Consider the following 17,225-nt stretch of genomic DNA (forward strand, 5'->3'; position numbering starts at 1 on the left):
GAATTGGGGTGGGAATGGAAGTGGATTGACATCCCCTAAAGTGGAAGCCCCCCTACAGGTGGCATCTGCATCCTGCCCATTCAGCACCCAGCTCCCCTTCTGGACCTGGCACCCAGTGTTTTGTGGGAAATTGTCCCTCCTCCGCTCTCAGTTCATGTACTAGGACCTCAGGGCCAACGAAGCCCTGTCAATCAGAGCATTTTCTTCCCCCTGGCCACAATGGCGTGGGGCGGGGGGGTGGGGGGGTGGGGAGGGAAATAGACGTGTGACTCAAGTGAGACCAATGAGAGTCACCCCTGGGATTTGAAATATATGCAGAGTTGCTCTCAATGTACTATAGAGTGTAGCCTGGAGCTGCCAGGAATCATTTTTGCCACACAGCAGTGGAGCTTGTCTGTAAATGAAACCAAAACAGAAGAAAGGAGATCCCAGAAGGAGGGTCAATGCCTTGACAATGTTGTTTAAGCACCTGGATCTAGCCATGCCTGAACCAGGTGTCTTTGAGCTTTCCTGTGTTTTTTTTTGTTTTGTTTTGTTTTTTGTTGTGTGTTTTTTTTGTTGTTGTTGTTTTTTACTTAAGCTAATTTGAGTCTTGATTTCAGTTCTTTATACACCAAGAGCTTCTACTGATAGTCCCTTTAAAAAAATGTATTGATTGCCCAAACTGGTTTGGCTCAGTGGATAGAGCGTTGGCCTGCAGACTGAAGGGTCCCAGGTTCGATTCCGGTCAGGGGCATGTACCTTGGTTGCGGGCATATCCCCAGTAGGGGGTGTGCAGGAGGCAGCTGATCGATGTTTCTAACTCTCTATCCCTCTCCCTTCCTCTCTGTAAAAAATCAATAAAATATATTTTTTAAAAAATGTATTGATTGATTTTGAAGAGAGGAAAGGGAGGGAGGGAGGGAGAAAGGGAAAGAGAGAGAAACATTGATTTGTTCCATTTATTCATGCATTTATTGGTTGCTTCTTGTATGTGCCATGACCAGAGATCGAACCCAAAACCTTTGTGTATAGGGTAGACACTCTAACCAACCAAACTACCCAGCCAGGGCAGAGTCCCTTTTGTTTTGATGTTCATTGTCCACAAGTAACACGACCCTCAAAACTCATGGCAACAGGTTTGTGTCCAGCACCAAAAGGTTGTAGAAAACATGGAATCTGTTCCCCAACTGTAAGTTTAAAGGTAGTGAAAGTGCCCTGGAGTCCGCCAGAAGCTTGGGTTAGCTGCTAACTGCCTGGGTGGCCATAAGCTTGTCAATGTCTGTAAGGCAGTTAAGAAACGAGTGCACGGGAGGAGAGGGGCTTGCCTATAAGCCTCCACATTCGTCCCAGCAAGTTGTGTGGCCCGTATTTACCCAGCTTATCATCCGCTGACGTTCTGAGGTTACAAGGGGCAGTCATGTGGGCTCCAGGTGTTTCCCACTTCTGTGGTGATCCTCAGGCCAGACTCTTTCCGGAAAGGGAGTGGAGGTGGGGCAGGGGGGGGGGCGGCGGGGGGACTTCCTTTAACTGCCCAGCAAGGCCAATCAAAGCCTGCTGGACCCTGACAAGGAGGGAAAAGTGCCATCGTGGCCTGTTTGTTTCCTGATTATAGGGCACTTTGCTGCCCCCAACAGGTCTCTTGATAAATGAATTCCTGCCTTCCTGCCCAGATTCTAGAGGGCTCCACAACCCCATCACACACACACACACACACACACACACACACACACACACCACCAACTGTCACTTCCTCTTCCCTGAAAACATGTTTCCAAAAAGCAAACTCAAGTGTCACCAAATTCTAAAACCCAACCTCTTTGCTCACAGCCCTTTAACCTTTAGTTTGCACACAATAATAACCAAGCTGGGTTTTCTGCTTTCCCAGGTCCCAGAGGCTGACACTAACCCTATATAATAAAAGGCTAATATGCAAATCGACCGAACAGCAGAACAACCGGTTGCTATGATGTGCACTGACCACCAGGGGGGCAGACGTTCAATGCAGGAGCTGCCCCCTGGTGGTCAGTGAGCTCCCACAGGCGGAGTGCCACTCAGCTAGAAGCCCTGAGCCCGGTCACTGCTGGCTACTGCAGCAGCAGTGGCAGGAGCCTCTCCCACCTCTGTGGCAGCACTAAGGATGGCCGACTGCTGGCTTAGGCCAGCTCCCCATTGGGAGTGGGCCTAAGCCGGCAATCAGACACCCTCCAAGGGCTCCCAGACTGGAAGAGGGTGCAGGCCAGGCTGAGGGACCTATAATAATAATCCTCTCTAATAAAATGGTAATATGCAAATTAACCATCACTCCGCACATAAGCCACGCCCACCAGCCAAGCCATGCCCACCAGCCAATCAGGGCGAGTATGCATATTAACCCAAACCAAGATGGCTACAGCCACAGAGAGCAAGGTTTCCCAGGTAACAGAGGAAGCCAAGCTTTCCATAGCCGTTGCAGGCCTAAGCCTCCACTCAAGCTACAAAGTTTCAATTATAGAAGGTAAACAAATAGAAACAAATGGCGGCAGAATGGAGCTTGAGAGAGCAGGCCAGGGTTGCCGCCGGCAACAGGGGAAGCAAAGCTTTCCGCACACCCTAGCCGGGCTCACCCGCTTAAGGCTACAAAGTTTCAATTGTAGAAGGCAAATTAACTGCCACAGAAATGGCTGCCGCCCCGCCCCGGAGGGAGCAGCAGGCTTGGCTCCGCTCCAGGCTACAAAGTTTCAATTGTAGAAGGAAAATAAATTCCAGATACCAGGGCCTCTGCTTGGGTTGCCAGGGGGCATTGCCGGCCTGCAAACCACCACAGGCCCCTCGCTCAGGCCGCCCCACACCCCAAGGGAACCCCCACCTGATCCGGGACACCCTTCAGGGCAAACCAGCTTGCCCCCACCCGGGCACCAGGCCTCTATCTTATCTAATAAAAGAGTAATATACAGATTGATCATCACTGCAACACACAATATAGCTGCCCCCATGTGGTCAAAGATCTTGCCCCCATGTGGACACAAGATGGCCACTGTAAGATGGCCAGCAGGGGAGGGCAGTTGGGAGGCACCCAGCCTGCAAGGGAGGGCAGTTGAGAGGGACCAGGCTTGCAAGGGAGGGCAGTTGGAGGTGATCAACCCTGCAGGAGAGGGCAGTTAGGGGTGACCAGGCTGGCAGAGGAGGGCAGTTGGAGGTGATCAACCCTGCAAGAGAGGGCAGTTAGGGGTGACCAGGCTGGCAGAGGAGGGAAGTTGGGGGCAAACAGGCTGGCAGGGGAGCAGTTAAGCATCAACCAGGCTGGCAGCGGAGTGGTTAGGGGGTGATCAGGCTGGCAGGCAGAAGCGGTTAGGGGCAATCAGGAAGGCAGGCAGGCAAGCAACTGGGAGCCAGCAGTCCTGGATTATGAGAGGGATGTCCCAGATTGGAGAGGGTACAGGCTGGGCTGAGGGACAATCCCCCGCCGTGCACGAATTTCGTGCACCGGGCTTCTAGTATAATAATACTAGAGGCCCAGTGCACGAAATTTGTGCACAGGTGTGGGGCAGGCTCACCTGAGCATAAAGGGCATGGGGGGGGGGCGCTTCCTCGGCGCACAAGCCCTGGTGTCCTGGGGGAGGGTAGCAGGCGGAGTGAGAGCGAGCTTGGTGGACACCCTGCATTCTCATCGCACCTCTGTCCCTGTCACCCCTGCCTCCAGGTAGCCAGTGAGAGGTGGCAGCACCCCGCCCAGGCACCGTGGGAGGTTGGTTGCTTTCCACCTGCTGCTCAGCGCACGTCATAGCAAGTGGTTGAACTCCTGGTCTCCTGGTTGAACTACCATCCAAGGGGACAATTTGCATATTAAGCTTTTATTGCATAGGGTAATGTAACAATGGCAATAGCCATTATTACTATTTAATAATGGTTAATATTTACTGAGTACTTTTTTGGAACCAAACACCATTCTGGTTCTAAGTACTTTACATCAATTCATTTAATCGTCATGAAAACTCTATAGAATAGTATAAGTGCCATAGCCTTCAGGGGGCAGGACATGCAACCCACTGGGCACAGTTTCTTTTCTTTTTAAAACACTTATTGATTTTTAAAGAGAGAGAGAAACATCGATGTGAGAGAGGAATATCAATCGGTTGCCTCCTGCATGCTCCCTACCTTTCCATGCATGCGATGACACCCAGCCAACTGAGCCACACTGGCCAGGGCTGGGCACTCAGTTTCACAACAGATTCTCCCCAAAGCCCTGGGCACGTGGAATTGGCGTATGGGAGGATCTCCTCTCCTCTGTTTTGGTAGCCCTGTTCTCTCCTGGCCCACCTTTTACTGTAATGTCTTCCTAATGCTTATTATTGCCTGGTGACATCTTATTTATCTGGGATGTCTGCTCCATGAGGGCTAGAAATTTTGTTCACTGTGAACCCCCACTTCCTGGCTCAGAGTGACTACTCTCGGTGCATGTGAACAGCCGATGCTGTTGTTGTTATTTTGGCAAGACACATGGGATTGCCCCTGCATCCTGGCCTCCCTTCTTCCTGGACCCTCCAAATATCAAGCAGTCACTGTTGCCACCTACTGACCAAAGGAGGCATAGCTGAATCTCTGGCTTCAGGCAGGATAAGAAGCTGTTATCTTAGTCCTTCCCCAAACAGCCACAGCCACTGCCACTGGCCCCTTGGAGTCAGACTGGCCCTGGGCTCCAGGTTCCTGCAGGGACAGTGCACAAGCAGTGGGGCTCCAAATGGGCTCCAGCGGTACCTGGGGTCCTTTATAATTTCTAAAAAATATTTTTATTGATTTCAGAGAAGAAGGGAGAGGGAGAGAGATAGAAACATCAATGATGAGAGAAAATCATTGATCAGCTGCCTCCTGCACATCCCCTTACTGGGGATCAAAACCCAGGCATGTGCCCTGACCGGAATCAACCATGACCTCCTGGTTTATAGGTGGACACTCAACCACTGAGCCACACCAGCTGGGCTGCAGTCCTTTATAAATGCAGGTTCTTGGGTCTCGCCCCAGACCTGCTGAATCACAAACTCAGGACTAGGCTTGGCCACCATGGAATTCCTGTGCACACTCAAGTTTGCTCCCCCACATTTGCAATGTCTTGGGACATCTGTGGTCATCATGACTGGGGTGCTCCTGGTATTGAGGTGGTGGGGACCTGGGATGCTGCTCAACCCTCCACAGTTCCCAGGATGATCCCAAATCAAGAATCATCCACCCTTTAGCCCTGGCTGGATAGCTGAATTATCTATCCCAAGTGTCAATAGTGCCAAAGGAAAGCAATCCCTTTGCAAACCATAGTGGGGGACCTTGTTGGATCAGTGGGTGACTCTGTATTTAACCTTTTAAAAAGTATTTTTATTGATTTCAGAGAGGAAGGGAGAAGGAGAGAGAGATAGAAACATCAATGATGAGAGAGAATCATTGATCGGTTGCCTCCCGCACACCCCCACTGGGGATTGAGCCCACAACCCGGGCATGTGCCTTTGATTGGAATCGAACCCAGGACCCTTCAGTCCACAGGCCAATGCTCTATCCACTGAGCCAAACTGGGTAGGGCTATATTTAACCTTTAACAGAGCTGTGACACTGTTTCCCACAGTGGCTGCCCCTATACTTCCCCTGCCTCATGTGTGGGTTCTGATGTTTTCATATCCTCCTCAATGCTTGTTTATTATCTATCTTTTTTAGTGCAGCTCCCAGCTGGTGTGAAGTGTTATGAACCATGGTTTTGGTTAGCATTTCCCGATGACTTGGACATCGAGGAGAAAATCAGTATTGCATGGCAACTATGCACCAAGTCAAATAAAATAAAGATGAGATCATTTCTAGTGAAGTTCTCTGCGGAAAGCTGAACGCCTGTGTTGCCTTCATGGTGACCGGGTGGCTATGGTAAATGGAGTGGTCAGGAAAGGCATCTCTGTAGAGGTGACACTTTCCCTGAGCCTCGAATGATCAGAGGTTTTCTGTGGGAAGAGTGTTCCAGGCAGAGGGAACAGCCCATGCAAAAGTCCTGAGGCAGGCCCTGGCTGGGCATATTCAAACAAGGAAGATCCCACAGGGTAAAGTTTGGGGAGCACTGTGGCTCGTGGAGGAGATGAAACCAGAGAGCTCAGCCACTTGGGAAACCCTCTCGCAGTTTCTACAAAAGCTAAACTCATGTATATTCTATGACCCAGCAAATCAGATCCTGAAAGGATAGGCACCTGTTACGGACTGGATTGTGTCCCCCACAATACATTGAAGCCCTAACTGTTAGGACCTCAGGATGTGACTGTATTGGGAGATAGGGTACTTAAAGTGCTGATTTAGATAAAATGAAGTTATTGCTGTGGGCCCTAATCCAACATGACTGGTGTCCTTATAAGAAGAGGACATTAGAAACAGACTTGTACAGAAGGAAGATCACAAGAAGACACAGAAAGAAGATGGCCATCTTCATGCCAAGGAGAAAGAACTCAGGAGAAACCAGCCCTGCTGAAACCTTGATCTTGAACTTTCAGCTTCCAGAACTGGGAGAAAACCAATGACTGTTGTTTAAGCTGTCCCATCTGTCCTACAGCATTATGGCAGCCCCAGCAAACTAATACAGCACCCAATAAAATGAGTGTTTCTGTCAAGTAAAAGACTGGTGAATATTCACAGCAACTTTGTTCATAATAACCCCACATAGTAAACAACCCAACTGTTCATCTGCCGGAGAATGCATCCAAGAAAAGTGGGCCCAGCTCTAGCCAGTTTAGCTCAGTTGATAGAGAGTCAGCCTGCGGACCAAAGGGTCCTGGGTTCGATTCCAGTCAAGGGCACATACCTTGATTGCAGGCTCCTCCCCAGCTCAGGCCCTGGTTGGGGCACATGCAGGAGGGAACCAATTGATGTATTTCTCTCACATCGACGTTTCTCTCTGTCTTTCCCGCTCTCTCCCACTCTCTCTAAAAGAGCAATGGAGCCCTAGCCGGTTTGGCTCAGTAGATAGAGCGTCAGCCTGCGGACTGAAGGGTCCCGGGTTCAATTTTGGCAAGGGCACATACCAAGGTTGCTGGCTCAATCCCCAGTAGGGGGTGTGCAGGAGACAACTGATCAATGATTCTCTCGCATCATTGATGTTTCTATCTCTCTCTCCCTTCCTCTCTGAAATTAATAAAAATATATTAAAAAATAAATAAAAAATCAATGGAAAAATATCCTCTGGTGAGGATTAAAAAAAAAAAAAAAGACACAAAAAGCTGGGCCCAGCTGGTGTGGCTCAGTGGTTGAGCGTTGACCCATGAACAAAGAGGTCACCAGTTCAACTTCTGGTCAGAGCACATGCCCAGGTTGCCGTCTCGATTCTCAGGAGGGCGTGTGCAGGAAGCAGCTGATCCATGTTTCTATCTCTCTATCTCTCTCGCTTCCTCTCTTTCTAAAATCAACTTAAAAACATATCTATATATATAAAAGAAAAGTGTATGTTTGTGGAATACTGTGCAGTAACCAAAAATGTAAATAACTGCTACACACAACCCCATGGCTGAATCTCACAGACCCAATGTAAAGTGAAAGCAGCCAAAACAAAAGAGAACATACTATATGACTTTATTTACAGAAAGTACACCAAAAGGTTGTGGGTTCAATTCCCGGTCGGGGCATATACCTAGGTTTTTAGTTCAGTCCCTGGTCAGGGTGAGTACAGGAGGCAATTGATTGATGTGTCCCTCTCACATCTATGTTTCTCTTTCCCTCTCTCTTTCTCCCTTCCTCTCTCTAAAATCCATAAACATTACCCTCAGGTAAGGATTTAAAAAATTTTGAGAGGTGCCGAAACCGGTTTGACTCACTGGATAGAGCGTCGGCCTGCGGACTCAAGGGTCCCGGGTTCGATTCCAGTCAAGGGCACGTACCTTGGTTGCGGGCACATCCCCAGTAGGGAGTGTGCAGGAGGCAGCTGATCAATGTTTCTCTCTCATCGATGTTTCTAACTCTATCTCCCTTCCTCTCTGTAAAAATCAATAAATATATTTAAAAATTTTTTGAGAGGAAGGTACAGAGATTTCTCATATACCCCTTGCCCCAACACATGCACAAACCCCCATTATCCACATTCCCCCACCAGAGCGGGACATTTGTAACAGGGCTTGACCTACACTTACACGTCATTATCAGCTAACATCTAACATCCTAGAACTGGGTTTCACTCTTGGTATTGTACATACTATGGGTTTGAATAAATGTATCCATCATTATAATGTCATACAGAGCATTTTCCCTAAAAATCCTCTGTGCTCTGCTTATTCACTCCTCCCCCAAACCCCAGCATCCACTGGTCTTCTTACTGTAGCCATGGTTTTACCAATATGTGTGCAGTTTAATTCCGCTGTGCAAATGGGATTTGTGCACATTACAGTCTGTAAGTTATATCTTTTTTGTTGCTTTGTTAATCTTCACCCAAGGATATTTTTTTCCATTGATTTTATTATTTATTTAATCTTTATTGTTGAAAGTATTATACATGTCCTCTCCCCCCTTCCCCTCCCCATTGATTTTAAGGAGAGTAAAAAGAGGGATGGAAAGGGGGGGGGGGGAGAGAGAGAGAAACATTAACATGAGAGAGAGAATTGATTGGTTGCCCCCTGTACACATCCTGACAGGTCCAGGATCAAACCTGCAAACCCTTCAGCGCTCAGGCCGACGCTCTAACCACTGTGCCCACAGGCCAAGGCTATAAGTTAATTTTGTTTTTTTAAGAGAATGGCTTTGCCCTGGTCAGTTTGGCTCAGTGGATAGAGTGTCAGCCTGCGGACTAAAGGGTCCCAGGTTTGATTCCGGTCAAGGGCATGTACCTTGGTTGCAGGCACATCCCCAGTGGGGGGTGTGCAGGAGGCAGCTGATCAATGTTTCTCACTCTCTATCCCTCTCCCTTCCTCTCTGTAAAAAATCAATAAAATATATTTTTTAAAAAGAGAGAATGGCTTTGTTCCTTTTTTAAAATATATTTTTATTGATTTCAGAGAGGAAGGGAGAGGGAGAGAGAGATAGAAACATCAATGATGAGAGAGAATCATTGATTGGCTGCCTCCTGCACGCCCCACACTTGGGATCGAGCCTGCAACCCAGGCATGTGCCCTTGGCCGGAATCGAACCGGGGACCCTTCAGTCCACAGGCCAATGCTCTACTCACCTAGCCAAACCACCTAGGGCTATATCTTAATTTTTAAAACATTATTTCTAGCCCTAGCCAGTTTGGCTCGGTGGTTATAGGGTCAGCCTGAGCACTGAAGGGTTGCAGGTTCGATTGTGGTCTTAGGCACATACCTCAGTTGTAGGCTTCATCCTCAGTGCAAGTGCAGGAGGCAACCAATGGATGTCTCTCTCTCACATGGATGTGTTTTTTTTTTCTCTCTCTCCCCTTCCCTCCCTCTCTTTTACTTTTTCTAAAATCAATGGGTAAAAAATACCCTTTGGTGAGGATTAACAAAAAACAAACAAACAAAACACATTATTTCTATCTGTGTAGATGGAAGAAGACGATCTGAGTTGGGGATTCCTCAGGAAAGCCCCCATGCTTGCTGGGGGATTGGCTCACTCCAGTCCAACCTCCTCTCTCCAACCTCCTACCCAATCAGCTAGCAACTGCTGCTATTTTAGGAGCCCCTCCCCCGCTCAACTTCCTTCCTGGCTGTTTCAGGAACCCACTTCCTGATTAGGTCTCACTCTCTCCCCTCAGGGTGGGGCAGACAACTTGCACGTTGGGGTGCTTTTCCACCAGCCTCAGGGGCCCAGACCCCCACCTTGGGCCTCCCTGTCCTTTCCCCAAACCAGGACTGGCCATGTAATTTGCAGATCCCTGTTTGAAATAAAAATACAGGCCTGGCCAGTGTGGCTCAGTGGTTGAGTGTCCATCTATGAACCGGGAAGTCAGGATTCAATTCTGGTCAGGGCCCATGCCCGGGTTGCAGGCTTGATCCCCAGTGGGAGGCATGCAGGAAGCAGCCCATAGATGTTTCTCTCTCATCAATGTTTGTCTTGCTCTCCCTCTTCCTTCCTCTCTCTAAAATCAATAAAAAATAAAATAAAATAAAAGCAGAACAAACTCAGATATTAAGGTGTGAAGGAGAGGAAAAACGCACCGGTGTTCTCATCTCCCCACATCACCCCCGTTCCCATTGTGGCATGTTTTTCTGAGTGGGGAGGGGATCTATGACTGCTTTGTATCCTGGATGCAGCTGAATAGACCTTCTCATTAGTAGCCTCTGCTTCCAGGAATCATCCATGAAGGTCTCGGCCCTCAAGGGTGAAACCCCTCACCCGCCATTTCTGTTCTGGCCACCGTGGGAAATCAACCTCCATGTCCAACAAGAGGGGACTGAGTATGCAAGTGGTGGGTCAGCCCTGGGGGTTTCATGAGAGCATTGCAAATAGGCCGAGATAGAAGAAGTGACTATCGGCATAATGTTTGTTGAAAGCTATAATGTGGGTTTAAAAAAAAAGGGGGGGGGTGGTTTCCTCTGGTCAGATATTGGTGCAGTTGCACACGGATGCTGGGTTTCTCAGCACTGAGTCAGGAGTTACAGGGAATATTGGGAGCCTTGTGATGGAGTCGTCTGCTTCCTGGGGAATCGCCTTTTAGATGCTTTGAAATTTGAACCTTGTAAATATATTTTCTATAAAAACATGAATACAGGTAAAACAATTTTTAAAAAAATGAACCAATAACTTTGTATTGGTCTCATACCTCAGGGCTACACTGTTTTCTAACAGGGTTTGACCATCATCTTTTTTTTTTTTTTTTTCCACATTATAAGAGAAAGTTTATTCAGCCCCAGCTAGTGGGGCTTACTTGGTTGGAGTATCCTCCAGTGCACCAGAAGATGGTGGGTTTAATCCCAGTCAGGGAGTGTATGGGAGGCAACCAGTCAATTGATCTTTCTCTTTTACATCAGTAGATCTCTCTCTCTCTCTCTCCTTCCCTCTCTCTAAAATCAATAGTAAACATTTCTAGTCCTAGCTGGTTTGGCTGAGTAGATAGAGCATTGGCCTGCAGACTGAAGGGTCCAAGGTTCAATTCTGGCCAAGGGCACATGCCTGTGTTGCAGGCTCAATCCCCAGTGAGGGGCATGCAGGAGGCAGCAGATCAATGCTTCTCTCTCATCATTGATGTTTCTATCTCTCTCTCCCTCTCCTTTTCTCTCTGAAATAAAAAAATATATATATTAAAAAAAAGTAAACACTTCTAGAAAGAAATTTAGATTTTAAAAAGAGGAAGTTTAGCCCTAACCGGTTTGGCTCAGTAGATAGAGCATTGGCCTGCGGACTGAAGGGTCCCAGGTTCGATTCTGGTCAAGGGCATGTACCTTGGTTGTAGGCACATACCCAGTAGGGACTGTGAAGGAGAAAGCTGATCCATGTTTCTCTCTCATCGATGTTTCTAACTCTCTATCCCTCTCCCTTCCTCTCTGTAAAAAAAATAAATAAAATATATTTTTTTAAAAAAAGAGAGAGAGAGAGAAAGTTTAGCCCTGGCCCCTTTGGCTCAGTAAATAGAGCGTCGGCCTGTGGACTGAAGGGTCCTGAGTTTGATTCTGGTCAAGCGCACATGCTCGGGTTGTGGGCTTGGCCCCCAGTAAGGGGAGTGCAGGAGGCAGTCAAGCAATGATTCTCTCTCATTATTGATGTTTCTACCTCTCTCTCCCTCTCCCTTCCTCTCTGAAATCAATACAAATATATATATATATTTTTAAAGAGAAAGAGAGCCAAAACCGGTTTGGCTCAATGGAGAGAGCGTTGGTCTGTGGACTGAAAGGTCCCAGGTTCGATTCCGGTCAAGGGCATGTACGTTGGTTGCGGGCACATCCCCAGTAGGGGGTGTGCAGGAGGCAGCTGGTCGATGTTTCTCTCTCATCGATGTTTCTAGCTCTCTATCCCTCTCCCTTCCTCTCTGTAAAAAATCAATAAAATATAAGAAAAAAATAAAGAGAGAGAAAGAGAAAGTTTACAGTCAAACCTCCCACCTTGAACAATTCGGTTCTCCATCAAGTGGTTCACAGAAAAAAATGTCTTGGTTGTAGACCAAAACTTCAGTTTTCGACATGACAAAACACTTTCTTGCTGAAACTTCAGCATGACAAAAAGCGTCTCTCAGGCAACAAACAAAGAAGAGAATGCTTTGATTGCTGGAAAATTGATGATTAGCACAATTTTAAAACATAAAGAGGCCATCAAGAGTGATAAAGTTGTTAAGAGTGTGAAAGTGCTCACAAAACAATCATAGGAAATTGAATATGTAGAAAAAATGTTGATTGGATAAACGAAAAGCAGAACATTTCTGAGGCAGTGATATATGAAAAAGTTGTTTAAGGCTAGTAGGAGGTTGTTTGATAATTTTAAGAAAAGAACTGTTGCCGAAACCGGCTCAGTGGATGGAGCGTCGGCCTGCGGACTGAAAGGTCCCGGGTTCGATTCCGGTCGGGGGCATGTGCGTTGGTTGCGGGCACATCCCCAGTGGGGGGTGTGCAGGGGGCAGCCGATCGATGTTTCTCTCTCGTCGATGTTTCTAGCTCTCTGTCCTTCTCCCTTCCTCTCTGTAAAAAATCAATAAAATATATTTAAAAAAAAGAAAAGAACTGTTTATAAATTAAACAGTACATTAGACATGAACTATCTCTCTATATAAAAGCCTAAGGGACCGTTACAACCAGACGACCGGATGACCAGCTGGTAGCTATGACACGCACTGACCACCAGGGGCCAGACACTCAATGCAGGAGCTGCCCCCTGGTGGTCAGTATGCTCCCATAGCCAACCTCCCACGGCCAACCGCCCGTGGTCCCTCCCCCCCGGCCGGCCCAAATCTGCCAAATCGCTGACCAGGCTGAGGGACCACACCCATGCATGAATTCGTGCACCGGACCTCTAGTATATAAGAAAGGTTAAAACAGGGAATCATTTGGGGGATCTAGAATGGATTAATTCAATTTATATTATTTCTAATGGGAAAAAATGATTTGGTTTTTGAACAAATCACTTTACGAAATGAGGTTCCACTGTATTTAGAAAGTATAGAGGAGAGAGAAAGGCAAAGGTAATGTGCCTGAGGGGGAGAAGAGGAGAATGGGAAAAGCGAGGTTGTGCACCAGGTTGACCATAATCTTTTATTTTAAATAGTTTGATTTTTTAGAGAGAGAGAAAGGGAGAGGGAGAGAGAGAAAAAACATGGATGTGAGAGTGTGACATGGATCGGTGTGACATGGATCTCTCTACCAGGGATCAAGTCCAAAACCCAGACATGTGCCCTGACCAGGAATTGAACCAACAATCTTTTAGTGCATGGGACGACAGCACCAAACTGAGCCACACCGGCTATGGCTTGACCATGATCTTTTTTTTTTTTTTTTTTTAATATATTTTATTGATTTTTTACAGAGAGAAAGGGAGAGGGAGAGAGCGTTAGAAACATCGATGAGAGAGAAACATCAATCAGCTGCCTCCTGCACACCCCCTACTGGGGATGTGCCTGCAACCAAGGTACATGCCCTTGACTGGAATCGAACCTGGGACCCTGGAGTCCACAGGCCGACGCTCTATCCACTGAGCCAAACTGGTTAGAGCTTGACCATGATCTTTATATTTAGCCTCCTCTGGCCGAACTTTAAGGACATTTTTCTGTTTTTCACTATTATAATTAATGCAGGGATGGACATCTATATGGAGCCAGCTACATGGCTGTCTTTCATGTTGTTTACTTGGATCCTTAGACGATAATTCCTCCTTCCCTCCTTCCCTTCTCTTCTTCCATCAACATTTATTGAGCACCTATTGAATGCTAAACCCTGAGCTGGGCACTGGGGACACAAGAGGGAAATAATAGACACAGCCTTTCTTGGTGGAGCTCACCATCTAGACTGGTGTTTCTAGAACTTTCCAGGTGATGGTTCTTTCTGTGTTCTCCATCTGTGCCATCCAATATGGGAGCCATCAGTCCCACTTGGCTCTTGAGAACTTGAAATAAGGCTATTGCAACTGAAGAACTCTATTTTATTTTTTTAAATATATATCTTATTGATTTTTTACAGAGAGGAAGGGAGAGGGATAGAGAGTTAGAAACATCGATCAGCTGCCTCCTGCACACCCCCTACTGGGGATGTGCCCGCAACCAAGGTACATGCCCTTGACCGGAATCGAACCTGGGACCTTTCAGTACGCAGGTCGACGCTCTAGCCACTGAACCAAACTGGTTAGGGCTGAAGAACTATATTTTAAATAATTTTCTTGGCTTTATTTAAAATCCTCACCGGATGATATGTTTTTATTAATTTTAGGGAGAGAGAGAGAAACATTGATTGGTTGCTTCCTGGACTGGGGATTGGACCCTCAACCTAGGTATGTGCTTTGATTGGGAATCGAATCTATAACCTTTTTGGTGTATAGGATGACTCTCCAACTAACTGAGCCACCCAGCGAGGGTAAAAATTGTTTTCTAAACCCTATTTTTAAAAAAATGTTTTTATTGTTTTTAGAAAGAAAGGAAGAGAGAGGGACAGATGGAAACATTGATGAGAGAGAAACATCGATTGGCTGCCTCCTGCACGCCCCCTACTGGGGATTGAGCCCACAACCTGGGCATGTGCCCTGTCTGGGAATCAAACCCATAACTTCTTGGTTCATGGGTTGACACTCAACCACTGAGCAACACCAGCTGGGCGGCCAGGACAAATTTTATTGACTTTTAATCAATTCATTTAAACTTAATAAGTAGCCATTTGGGGGTAATGGTTCCATATTGCACAGCTAGGGGCTGGAATTCATGGCTCCCTAGTGGGAGCATTTTTAAAAATATATACTTTTATTGATTTTAGAGAGGAAGGGAGAGGGAGAGAGAGATAGAAACATCAATGATGACAGAGAATCATTGGTCAGCTGCCTCCTGCACAACCCCTCCTGGGGATCGAGCCAGCAACCCAGGCATATGCCCCTGACAGGAATCAAACTCGTGACCCTTCAGTCCATAGGCTGACGCTCTATCCACTGAGCCAAGCCGGCCAGGGCCTAGTGGGAGCATTTTAAGACACATTAATTCCTGTGGTCAACTTATTTTCCAGACGGGTTGAGCTTCTCAAGTCAGCAGGGAGTGAGGGAAGGCCACAAGTCTGTGCTGGGTGGCACTCAAAGCCTCAGTGAACCTCCCTCCACCCTCACAGAAGCCATCTCCTGGGTCAGGAATTATCTTTATCCCATTTGTTATGCATCCATCAATTCATCAGACAGCATGGGAGACAACTGGGGACATGGTGGATGAGAGTCTGCGTCCCTGCCCTGGGAATTGGGTGAAATATGGGGAAGACAGATGAGTAACAAGGAAACAGCTCAATAAAATGATATAAGATGGCAAGTTCTGACGGAAATAAATAGGGTATAGGGATGGGAGTGCATGTAATAGGGACTTTGGCTGGCGGGTGGTCAGGGAGGACTCTCTGAAGGAGTGACATTTGAAAGGATGCCTAAAGATGAGGAGCCAGCCATGTGGCTATTTGGGGATAGGGCACTTCAGGCAGAAGGCATAGCTCATGCAAAAGCCTAGAGGTAGGAATGAATCTGGCATGGCCAGTGTGGCTGGGACAGAGAAAGCAAGGGGGAAAGTGGTGGGAAGTGAGGGGGTAAAAATGGGCCAGTGGCACCCTAGCTGGTTTGGCTCAGTGGGTAGAGCATTGGCCTGCTGACTGAAGGGTCCCGGGTTCGATTCCAGTCAAGGGCACATGCCTGTGTTGCGGGTTCGATCCCTAGTAGGGGCGTGCAGGAGGCAGTCGATCAATGATTCTCTCTCACCATTGATGTTTCTATCTCTCTCTCCCTCTTCCTTCCTCTCCGAAATAAAAAACATATATATTAAAAGACAATAATGGGCCAGTGGCTGGACCTTGCAGGCCTTTGGAAGGGGAGGAGAAAGGGTGACTGCTGAGATGTTGGGAAGTTTACAGCAGCGCCTTTGTCTTTGCAGAGTCCCCTTTGGTCGGTGGGGGAACTTGGTGAGGGCAGGGGCAGGCCACATTTGGATGGGAATTGAGCCCCCTCCCCACCTTCTGGGCCCACCCCCTTCACAGTGCCAGCCAGTGTTCCCTTTGGTGCAGGTGGAGCTGGGATTTCTGGTGCAGCTGCAGCTCTGGGCCTTTCCAGCCCAGGGGAAGAAGGGCTGGATGGGAAGATGGGGCTGGGGAAGGAGGCTGTAGACAGGCCTCTTTCTTCTTCAGTGTCTGAAGAAGTCACAAGGAAATCAGAAAGAACCTGCCAGATTGTAACCTTTGGGCCCCAGGTGACCTCAGCTGATGCTGGGAACCGTGAGCGGGGGCAGCAGAGGCAGGGAGACTCGGGGGCACCCCTGGATAGCCCTCTAGCACACAGTGGGGAACCCAGTGGTGGCTGAGCCCAGGCCAGGGGGCAGAGCTGGAGGCCAGAGGAAACCAGCTGGAAACCAGTCCTGGGCAGTGTCCACTCCTGAGCCTGGTAGGTGACTGGAGGAATGGAGCCCTGGGGGAGGGCTGGCTGGGGAGCCCAGAGACTCTGGCTTATCTCTGTAAATGAAGCTAAAGATTAGAGTCCTTGGGGAGAAGCTGGGGTGGGGTAGGGTGGGGTGGGGACTGCCTGCTGGGGGTGGGCATTTTGAGCTGGAAAAGGCATGCAGGCTGGGGGAAAGGCATCTGCAAAGACTGGAGGCCTGGAAGGACAAGACTGTCCGACTCATTCACAGTCCTGCCTCATGCTGGGCCTTGTTGGCCTCAGCAGCCTTTCTGCCTGTGTCACAGTCACCCCCTCAGAAAGGCCTGCCTTGGTCACCCTAGTCACCTTTAGCCACATCCCCCATTTTGTTCACAGCCCTTATCCTCTCCCAAGCAGCATGAGCAGAGCCGGGAGGCACTAGGGTAAGGTGATAGAGGCACTTGTCCCAGGCACAAAATTTAGGGCATGCCAAAAAGCTCAGCTACCAAAATTCATAGTGTTTTCATGCAATATTTTAAAAGGTGAAACACGTGCAAAAAACCCAGGAGAAACAAAATATCATGGTTTTATTTTTTTAAATTTTTATTTGTTAAGCTTCACCGGAGGATTTTTTAGAGAGTGGAAGAAAGGGAAGGAGATAGACACATTGATTGGTTGCCTCCCGCTCGCGCCCGACTGGGGCCAAAATTGAACTTGGAACCCAGGTACGTGCCCTTGATCGGGAATAGAACCCGCGTCTTTTCGGTACACGGGCCGATTGGTCCAGGGTGAAAATATCATGATTTTAAATA

This window comes from Cnephaeus nilssonii (assembly GCF_951640355.1).
Source record: "Cnephaeus nilssonii genome assembly, chromosome: 5".
NCBI classification, from domain to species: Eukaryota; Metazoa; Chordata; class Mammalia; order Chiroptera; family Vespertilionidae; genus Cnephaeus; species Cnephaeus nilssonii.